Below are 12,033 nucleotides of genomic sequence, written 5' to 3' on the forward strand. Positions count from 1 at the left end.
TAAATAGAATTTGAAAATCAATTAGTGGTACTTGGGAGATAGTCTCTGTGGGACGATATCCATTCTTTCGGAATTTACTACTTTACACAACTACGTATACTTGCGTATAGAAAATTCAGATCACCTTCTATTCCACAATTAATATTATACTACGATGACCTTTAATGGTAAAGTTTTGATTAATAAAAACTTAAACTAAGATAAGCTCAAATTGCTACAAACATTTGGATTATTTTCAACAAAGGAAAAAAAGAACACCATTGAAGAAAAACAAAACAAAGAGTGATCAATTTGAAGAGGAAAATGGCGAATTTCTAATAACTTGTTTGTGTTCACTTTAGAATGTGTGTGTTTACATATAAATTTCTACAAAATATTTTGTGGTCATATTTGTGTTGATGAGAAGATGAAGGAAAACGAAAGCTTTAACTCCATTATTATTCTCAAACCGCTTAAACAGATAAAAAAAAATAACCATCACACAACAAAGCGCACAACCAAACAAGAAAAAAAAAACTGAAGAACTAATAAAAAAACAAAGGTGAATTTAGCGTTTTGCGTGTCCCACTGCAAATGGAGTCCATGACCTATGTATATATTTGGCTCAAAATTTGAATTTGGGGAAGTTGAGACACTTCCACAATGGGCATTACTGAGAGCTTGGGTTGAGTTGGGGATTAAAAGAGATGAAAATGGAAACAAAGAGAGAGGAAATGAGTATAAAAAAAGGTTTCACACTCATCCATGGACTTATTTGAAACAGGCAATCTACTAATTTTTAATAAAATGAGAATTTCTGCTAGAGCATATGCAGCGCAGGCTACCACTACAGCAGAGCTGGCCTTGAAGAGTTTTGGGCCCTAGGAAAAATTGGGGATTAAGGGCCCCTTTTGTAAAATCTTTCTAAAAATTTATGGTATTTTTAAAAGAAATGTTAAACAAATGGGCCCTTGGGCTAAGGGGGCCCTAGGCGTGGGTCTAGCCCACCTTAGCTCAGGGCCGAGCTTGCACTTCAGTTGCCTTAGCAAGTGGGTCCCTAAGTAATATTTTATATCATTGTTGCCTACTAAAGTTGCTGAGCAGTGGCAACGCTGCCATCTTTCTTTTCTTTCTTTCTTTTTTATTATTTTTAATAAAGAACAGTAATGATTGGTTGAAAATAATTTGTGGAGCCATTTGGGCAACATACAAAGTTGCTTGCATTGGAGATGGCCAAGACTTCTACTTTAGTCCCTCTGCATAGATGGGGCTCGTTTTCTTCCAATAGCAATTTAACACATGTCTTCTTTAAAGGGTGCAATATAAGATGAGTACATTGTATTTTTTTTCTTCTGGTTTATCTAATAATTTTTTTTTTTTTGTGTGGAGGCTTATTTGTAATATAATATACATAATATAAAATGAATGTATGCAGTATGTTCAGTTTTAAAATGAATATAATCATATTTTTAATTTTTGTAAAAAAAGAAGTAATTTCTTAAATATGCGTTTATATTCTAAATATATAATTTTGTTTAGGGCTATAATATGTATTATTGTTATTAAAATAAATAAACATATATGTATATATTAGGTAAAAACAAACGTATGTTTGTTTAATTTTATTTAAAAATATACAAATTTATTTTTATTTTATTTTTTAATTGTTATATAAATTTTAAATAAATAAACAATGTCATATATTATAAAAGAAACATGTTTAATATACTCTATGACATGAACATATTTAAAAAAAATTAAACTAAAACATTGTCTATAATTTAAAAAAGTATTATTTTATAATATTTAAATTTATATTAATATAACTATTAAATATTTAGTCTATTGTATTTTTTTAATTAATTTTAAGAGTATATTTCATTAAATATTTGTAGAATTTTGTTAAAATTGATAGAAAAATAAAAAATTGTTAAACCAAGTGATACATATTTTTATATATAAAGATATTACAACCTCATTTGTTTACCAAAGGAGAAACTAGCCACGTTCTAAAATTAATAATTAAATATTAAATTGTGTGCCACATTAATTTAAATAATAATAGAATTTCGTCTGCAATGTTACATATTTCGTCAAACAATTTTGTGCCTAATTAAATAATATATTAGTTCGGACAATTTTATCATATTACATGGCTTGACTAGGGAGAAAAATGTAATGTTATACATTTTGTGAGTCAATAGTGAATATATTTAATATAATGCAATATAGACTCATCTCACGTGATATGAGATTTATATAAGGAAATATTATTTTTGATACATAAAATGGGGTTGTATGTAAAAAATACCCTATCAGAGTACAAATCTCATTTTAGTCCTATTGTCTACCTTACTTCTCAAAATACCCTTGTGATTTTTCCCCACACCCTCTCTCTATTCTCTCTCGGTCTCTCTCTATTCTATCTCTCACTCTCGGTCACGAAGCCAAAAAATCATCCAAACCCACATTTGAATCGTCAAAACCCAACGAAATCGAAGAAGGAGAAGCATTAATTGTCAGAGAAGGAAATTCGTCGGAACCCACAGACCTATAATCGGAGAAGGCACTAGAGAAGCACCTAGAGGATCGAAGTAGGCGAAGGTGTGGGATTTTCTTTTTAATCTGCAATGTCTGGTTTTGTTCTTGATTTTTGTTCATAGGATAGATTGGGGCTAGGAAATACAAATATTTGGGTTTTTTTTCAAAAATTTTGACCAACCTCGATAGGAATCGATAGGCCTCGATAACAATCGACAGGCCTCGATAACAATCGACAGACCTCGATTAGCCTCGAAGGAGATAGAAAATAATGGGGGGTTATGTAACGCCCTAGATAACCAAGACTGTTACACTGTGTGTTTAAAATAGTGTAAAACTTGCTAATCAAGTCATTTAAATAAAAATGTGAATCTAAATTCATAAACATGTTAGGTTTAAAAGATTTTGGTCATAAACAAATAACTTTCATTAAAATAAATATTTAGTACATGGGATCCCAAAACATGGTTTAGAGGACATATTTACAAAATTTCCAAATGTTATAAATAATTAAAGCCACTCTAATGGCAAAATACACATTTTAGGTTTCCGTCCCTGCACAATCCCTCAACTGTGGCAGTTGAGCAGCTGACAATGTACACCTCGCCCCAAAGCTCTCCAACACATGCTTGATTCATCTTACCCTTGCCTTTACTTGAACCACATAGCACCCGTGAGCCGAGGCCCAGGAAGAAAACCATATAGAGAACATAACCAATAACAGTAATCAAACAACTCATAATTCATTAATCAAATACTCAGCAGGCCACATCATTCACATAATCAGTGATATCAATAAAAAAACCAACAATCTATCATCCAAATAATTAACATGCCATAATCATAAGATTAACAATAGTAAACATATCATATAATATCCAGGGTCGACGCCCTTAGGCCGCACCGCACCCTCCGTTTATCCCACTGACTTCGGCTCACTTAGGCCGAGCTCAGTGATTATATAATTAACCTCAGCTACCAGTGGCTGAACCGCGTCCTGTGCGTCAATATAATTCCAGCACTCTTAGGCCGTTTATCTCATGCTCACATGGCATAATACCATCATACAACATTGCATACAAGTATAGGGAACTCTTAGTCCCAATATAGCCACACAACCGGGTGTAGTTTTCTTACTTTTGATTTCGAGCAGAGAAGGTGAACTAGTTCCGAGCATAGTCCTTAGCCTCGAGCATTGGCGATAAACCTAGTCACAAGACCATTGATATCCATCAACTTCCAATCACAATAAAATACCTAGAAAACAAAACTAGCCTCTGGGACCTCAATTTCTACTAAACCGAGTAATAGAAATTGTCCCGAGCCCCTAAGTTCGAACACCCGAGTCCTAACAACACTTGAATTACTTCCAAGACCAAACTACCCAGGCAGGTCACGACTTGCCCCAAGTCAGAGAGCAAGCTCCCAAGCCAAATGGGAGGCGGGTCGCGACTTAACCAGGCAAGTCGCAGCTCACCCCCAAGTCAGAGAGCACCCAGGCTAGAAGAGCCACAAGCGATGCGGCGCCCCCTGCCTAGGTCGCGACACGCCCCCTTCGACCCAGAAAATCCTGGGTTTTTCCTCCTTCTTCCCAACCAAGAACACCCACTTAAGCCCAAAATTTTCCCCTCAACTCAACACTAAACCACCTACGGATTTCAAGATTAAATTCCATATTCCTAATCAGCAAAACTCTAGCTATTACACCTTAAACATTATCCAACTTCAACAAGAGTTCATCACTCCAAAAACCCAATCCAATTCTACTCAAATTCCATACTAACCCATGTTCCAAGCTTTAAACTACTCAGTCCAATTCTAAACATAATCTAAGCTATATTCTTAGCAAATCAACAAACCAAAACTTACCTCAATTTTGGCTTGATTCCACACCAGTTTTAGCCTTAACTCCTAGCTTGAATCCCCTCCAATTTCCTTCTATTCTCCTTCAAAAAAAATTCCCAGCCCAAGCATAGCTTTTGCCCTTCTTCCTTCCTAGCTTCCAACTTCAACAAAAGAAGAGTGAAAGAAAATGGTACGTGAGAGAGAAGAGGCAGGGAAGTTCTACTTCCTTCTGTTTTCTTCCTAAATAAATCAGTGTATATCCTCTCTTATGGAAAAGACCAATTTTCCCCTCCACATATAAATCATCCTTTAGCTAATCTAAGGGCCAAAATAGTCATTTACCCTCAATTCTCGCTAATTCCTCAAGTGTTCGTAATATTTACCAATTAATCCCATCATCCAATTAATTACCGACTATTTATCCATTGTCTAATAATCCCTGATATATTTTCTGAATTCTCGAAAACACCCCCAAGGCTTTCCAAAGCCGGGTATAAATCCCCGCCGTGACTATTTCACCAATCTGCTCGCCAGGACCGTCTCGAGCCATATGCTGCAAATATATCCACATAATAATGTGGTCTCAACAATTTATCACACATAATTACATTTATGCCCTCAACGGGCCAAAATTACAAATATGCCCTTACAAGCTAAACAAGGCTCACATGCATATTTAATACTCATAAACATGCATTTAATCATATCCATATAATCATATAATCATGCATGCCACATAATCATGCATTTTATCATTAATTCACATAAATACCAATTATGCCCTCCCGGCACACTAATTAAGGCCCTTAAGCCTTATTAGTGATTTTGGGTCGTTACAGGTTAGATACCTCAATAGGCCTCGACAAGCCTTTATAGGCCTCAATATTATCTGTTAGGCTCTGGTTTTGATTGTGCCTCGATAGAATTAGGTATATTCTGATTTTTTACTATGCCTCGATATCTAGCCCACCAACATTTGCTGCATCAGCAACAGGATCGTCGTTGACATAAGAATCGTAGCCATGGGGATCATAATTCGCTGTGTCGTGAAAATATGGCGGATCTCCAACAAGGATATCATCGTGGACTATAACGTCCGGATTTGTCTCAGGAAAAAATGTCCCAACCTCACTTTGAGTTCCTTCGAAACCATGACATGAGGGAAAAATGTTCTCTTCAAATCGAACTTCTTTATTAATGCTGGGAGAGGTTGATGCATTTCTTATACCTCCCTTCTTAACCAATGTTACACATAGAAGAATTAGTTTCTCTACAGAATTCGATGCTAACCCAATGAATGCACGCACATGCCTATCATTTTTTATAACGGTAGGTTTGGCGGATTGTGAGAGGCATGTGTACAGGACCTCAAGTTTCAAGTCATACACACATTTATCCACTTCATTCTCATCGTATAGAATGTCAAGCAGTTGCTCATACGTCACACCCTTTTGCAAAGGCAGAAATTGATTTTTAGCATCCCTAGAAATCCAATCCCTATTTTCCAGTTCCCAAACACCATTGAATGCAACAAATATGGAAACAGTTGAATCTGTATCACAAAAATAAAAAATAGGTCAAAAATTAAAACTATAACAGTAAAAAATTGATTTCCATCGAGATATGTCGAGGCCTATTGAGGTCAAACTATCGAGGTCTATCGAATACAATCGAGGTAGACAATCCAATGCAATTCTTATGACCTATCGAGGACAGTCGAGACACATCGAGGCAGATTGCCCAAAAAAATTCTTATGAACCCATCGAGGGCCATCGACACATATCGAGGTAGCCAATGGACATAAACGTATGAGGGTTTTTATCGAGGTCCATCGAGGTGTTAAAATCTTACACTATCGAGGCACGCCAAGGTCCATCAAGGACCATCAAGCCTCAATTTATGCAATCCATCAAGGCCTATCGAGTTTCATCGAAAATCATCGAGGCAGACGAAAAACCCAGATCATAACGAAAATCCATTCTGACAGTGAAAATTACAATAAAAAATGAAGGCATACACAAATCTGTTCGAAATAGCACAAGCAATGTAGATAAACAAGTTTCCTCACTACATATAACAAATATATACTTACCTATACAATTTTTTCCCCTAGATCCGAAAGAGAATCCAAAATGAAGTTTCTTGGCTTGAAAGGATTCACAACTTGCTCCTAGATCCGAAATCCAAAATGAGCTCGAAAATTAGTATAGATTAAGATAATGGTGGTTGCCATTGTTGGGGTTTTATGCCCTAATTAAGAATCAAATTCTTTGTAATCTCATTTTATTATCAATTAACGAATAGAAATCATTTTTTGACTTGGTCAATCACTTTGCTCACACATTTATTTTCATGATTATTTGTTTAATATAAACTTCTATTAAATCTCGAGCATATAGCTAATCGTATTTATAGTGACGTAATCACACTGGAATATAAATATGATTATATGTTCAAAATAAGTTAGTCCTAAGATTAGTTAGTGCACAGGATTTACACTGACTTGCCAATCTATAATATGATTTACTTACACATTGTGGTGTTATGTTCTTTCCGGAACATTAGCAAAGTAGATAAGATCGGATGTATATATTACATCAGACAGGACCGATATTCACAGAAGATAAAATAAGTAAACATATCATTATTATCTATTCTAGTCATATCATATAGTTGACCATAGGTCAATTCAATCTCAATTCTGAGTGGTTAGTATTCTAACTGATTGTATTATTTGAGTTCTTTGACTTGTTCGTTACTAGCTTACCCTACGAACTAGCCCATACTTACATCTTGGGAACTCGGTAGTATAATTGAGTGGGAGTGTTAATCATAGATATGAACATCTATTGCTTCTGATGAAGAAGTGAAACGAAGGTTTCCTTTTAGTTTGGTTCAAGGTGTTAAATGATAGAGATCTCATTTCAGTAATTAAATTAGTTTACTGAAATATCATTTACAAGGAACTAAGTGTTTTAAGGATAAAATACAATGAGGGGTAAAACAGTATTTTAGTCCTATCTCATTGTAGACCGTCTATAGAGGATTGAGTGACAATTATGGTTGTAACAATGGATAATTAATAGCGTATCTATATTTGTTATAGAGCGTTCTATGAATTCAAGAGTGCAATTCCGAGTCTATAGTGGAGTCACGAGGAATTAATAAGTTAGTAAAGTTATTTGTTAGATTTATGATAACTTATTGGAGCTTGATTTCATAGGCCCATGGTCCCCATTGTACCTTGGATAAAATCATCTAGATAGTCTCAATTAATTGATTTAATTATCAATTAGAATTATCAAAGTTGACCAGGTCAATTTTGGATAGTTTCACATAGTTGTGTAATTTTGAGAAGAAAAGAGAAATTATGACATATTTATTAATTAAGATAAATTGGTATCTAAATTAATAAATAAATTTAAATCAAGGTTCAAATTATAAATAATTAATTTGATAAAGGATTTAAATAATTATTTAATTAATTAAATCAATAGAAAATAATACAGGCCTTGATTGTAAGTCCAATGGGCTTATAATCAAGTGGGAAATTTCACGGGCCTAAAGCCCATGATAATTTCGACCTAGGGCTTCAAATTGGCTATTATTTTATTTATTTTTTAATTAAATTAAATGACATAATTGAGTCTATAAAAGGAGTGCTAAGTGAGAGATGAAAACATAAGTTCTGATAAGTTTGACAAGTCACAAGTCAGATTTTCTAATAGTTTTTAGATTCTCTCTAAACACAAGTCATTTTCTAAATCTCTTTGTTATTTTCTCTTCTTCTCTCTGTATCTATCTCATATGTTGAGAATTGCCCACACTAGTTTAGGTGATTCTAAGGATACTTTGGAAGACTGTGAAGATTATAGAAGATCGGTTCAGTTTCTTGATAATACTCTGCGACAGAAAGGATAGAAGGGTTAGAGAAACTGAAAGAATGACTCATTCATTCCCCTACATATACTGTAAGTATTCTTATCGTTGTTTCTCTTTAAATTCAATTTTAGAAACATGTTCTAGGTTATCTCATATTAATTTGTTTAATATTAGATCTACATGAAAATAAATAAAGATCCTGTATAAAGTTTCCTAACAGCCTTTGTGTATGAGAGCTTAGAGAGATAGAGAGGGAAAACGTGAGAGAGAGAGAGAGAGAGAGAGAGAGAGAGAGAGAGAGAGAGAGAGAAAGAGAGAGAGAAAGGGAGAAGATAATAGGAGAAAAAAGAGGGAAACTTATGTCAGGGGCATTTTGGGAATGAAAGAGAATACTAAGATAAAAATGTGATATTTTTTTAGCTTGGTATTATTTTGACATAGGACCCCTTTTATGCATCAAAAATTAAATTTCCCTTTACATATTTTTTTCACAATATATAACACACACAATGTCCATAAATACTAGTGAATGACTACGAAAACATGTAAAATATTGTATTGTGAAATGTGTCATATGACAGTTAATATTTAATTATTTGACACTTTTTTTTGTTGACATTTTAGTAGTTTACTTTGTATGTAATTTTGATTTTAAATAGACGAATGACAATTGGAGAGGTTAATAAATGAAAAAGGAAAAATATCAGTTTGACCTTTGTGGTTTTCTCAAATACGTGATTGGTCTCAGTGCTTTGTTAAATGACAAATCAAACCCTAGTTTTACAAATAGATCAAAATAATACCCTAAATCTGATTTCTGTCAAAATATTTTCAAATATAATATTTATTTCTCAACTTCTCGACCACCTTTTCTGCTTCACTAAACCCATCGCATTGCCAATGACCCAATAATTGATCTTTTAGTTGAAAATATTTTGACCAAAATCAGGTCTAGGGTACTATTTTGATCTATTTTGTAAAATACATAGTTTGAATTATCATGTAATAATAATACCAATTTTTTTCATGCATATATAATGGTTGACCAGCGTTTTGGTTAACGACACTGAGTCAAATTGAACAAGGGTAAATAATGTAAACAAGTTGAATTCAAGTGAACCACACACAAGAATTTATAGTGGTTCAGCCCCAAGAGTTGATAATGACCTACGTCCACTTGCACTTCTATTAATCAGAAATGTCTCAGACTCAAGATCAGAAGAATAAGATTCAACTGGATTTTCTAAGCCTGAGAGAGAATATAATTCGATTGAGATTTTGGTATGTAAAGCGCACATAAGAGCTAATGACTGGGAGAGATCCCTATTTATAGAGTCTCTTAGTGGGTCATGGGTCTTACAAGTATGAAATAGGCCCTACATTCATAATGCGGGCTTGTTATAACTGAATATATAATAAAAGTGTTACAAATATTGGCTACATAAATATCTCATAAGATTTGGGTCATTCTGGTTGATTAATAAAGTGTCCTTCGAGCAGGTAATCCTTTCGAGTAAGTTGTAACACCAATACGCAATCGACCAGATCCTTGTTGCCGACCAGATGCCTTTCGAGCAGTGATCTGCAAGTGGTACTCCTTCATCTTGTTACTTGGTTAAAGCACCTCCTTCTGCTGCCCTTGAGCAGAAACGATTGGCACCTGCAAATCGACCAACATGGACGAATTCAACACCAGCTACTGACACGTGTCATTTTCATATGCCACGTCATCATGTCCATCTTTAGGTTAAACAATAGTTATTAATTGAATTAGTATACTATTAGATTTACACTCTAATGAGCACCATTACGTATATAATTTATGGATAATAATATGTGCACCAAAATTATGCAAAAAAAATATTACACCAATTAACGTGACATTGTTTTTTAAAATAGTGGGTCACACTTGAAATAAATTTGATTGGTTAAATGAAAATATCACGTGAGTTGGTGTAATATTTTGGTCCACATATCATTACTAATTTTTTTGATTCAAAACTCTAATTAAATAGTCATCATTAATATATATTTAACATGTTTAATTATTATTTCTCTAAGTTTTAGGAGGCATAGATTTTTTTGTTTGTTATGTTTTTACTCTTTTGTTAGTTTTAAAACGAAAATAACAAGAATTTTTTTTTCTAAATTTATAATCTCTAAAATATATGTTATATTCTAAATATATTTTTATTTAGAGCTATATGATACATTTTTTTTTAAAGAGCTTACGCCTTAATTTATATATAGTTAAAACTAATCCTTCAAAATATATACATATATTGGGAAATTTTATTGTAGGGTCTTCAAAAAGAGATCTACCGGTGGGGCTCTTGTGTATTCCCGACCTGTGAACAGTTTTCGATACAATTTGTTTTATAGCAGTGTATTTTGTAGTTATTTAGTACATTTTGTAAATTTTCAAAAAATTCTGAATAATTTATAGTGCTGAAAACTAGGTTCAAACATGTATTTCCATACGCATAAAAAAATTAGTCACGCGTGCAATAACCTATTTTGAACCTAGTTTTCGGGATTGTAAATTATTCAGAATATTCTGAAAATTTGTAGGATGCTCTAAATAACTATAATATAGAAAGTCATAAAAAATCGCGCCAAATTTTTTCAGGTCGGGAATACACAAGAGCCCCACCAGTGAGGCTTTTTGTGAAGTGCCTAATCTCCCTATATATATATTTATACTAGATACAAACAACGTGCAATATGCACGTTTGCTTAGTTTTATTTATAGAATTTATTAATTATTTTTATTAAATTTATATTAATGTTATATAAATTTTGAAATAAATATCCTATGTTAATTAAATAATTTGTTTAAGTTTATGTTTGTTCTAGTTTTTGAATTTGGGAGTGACAACAAGAGATTATATATTATATGTTTAATGTAATACTAAATATTATACGTGAATTTTAAATTTAAGTTTCTTGCTAGTTTTTTTAAAAAAGTAATTTGTTGCTAATTGACAGTAGATTATATTATATGTTTAATATGATATTATTCTAATAAGTGAGTTTAAGTTTAATTAAATTTTATTTAAGTTATAAAACGTATGATTTTATTATATTTAAATAATTATTATTGTAAAACATCTTAAAAATATCATATTTTAATTTGTTTAATTATTTATTATTTTTAAATAATTATTATTGTAAAATATCATATTTTAATTTGTATAATTATTTATTATTTTAAAATCATTATCATTGTAAAATATCTCAAATATATCCTATTTTAATTTTTTTAATTATTTATTTTATTTTATTTAGGTTTAAGTGTTTACAAACCACCGTTAAGTATACGAATATTCTGTTAAATATACGAATATTCCGTTAAAGTTAACATTAAAATAATAAAAAATCGTTAAAACCAAGAATTTCCGTTTTCTATACACTTATTATATAGAAGATATATAATAAAACTAACATGTCTTGAATACATATTTATGTACTAATTAAAACTTATTTATTTTTTCAAAGTAAATATTTTTAAAAGTCATTATTCTTGAAATAAATAACTATCTTTGGGTGTTTCTATTTTGTTCTTGGAATATTGAATTTCATTTAAATAAAAAAAAAGTTAAACGATGAACCTCTCCGACTGTGGTAAAGCCACTAGAGGTGCTCAAGATTCAATCCAATCCAATTATCCTGAACCAATCCAAACCAATCTAATTACAATTGGATTGGATTTGATTTGTAAAATTGGATATTAATTTAATTGGATCGGATGTCGGATGAAACTATGAAAATCCAATTAGGAACGG

This window comes from Humulus lupulus, chromosome 6 (genome assembly GCF_963169125.1).
Source record: "Humulus lupulus chromosome 6, drHumLupu1.1, whole genome shotgun sequence".
NCBI lineage: Eukaryota > Viridiplantae > Streptophyta > Magnoliopsida > Rosales > Cannabaceae > Humulus > Humulus lupulus.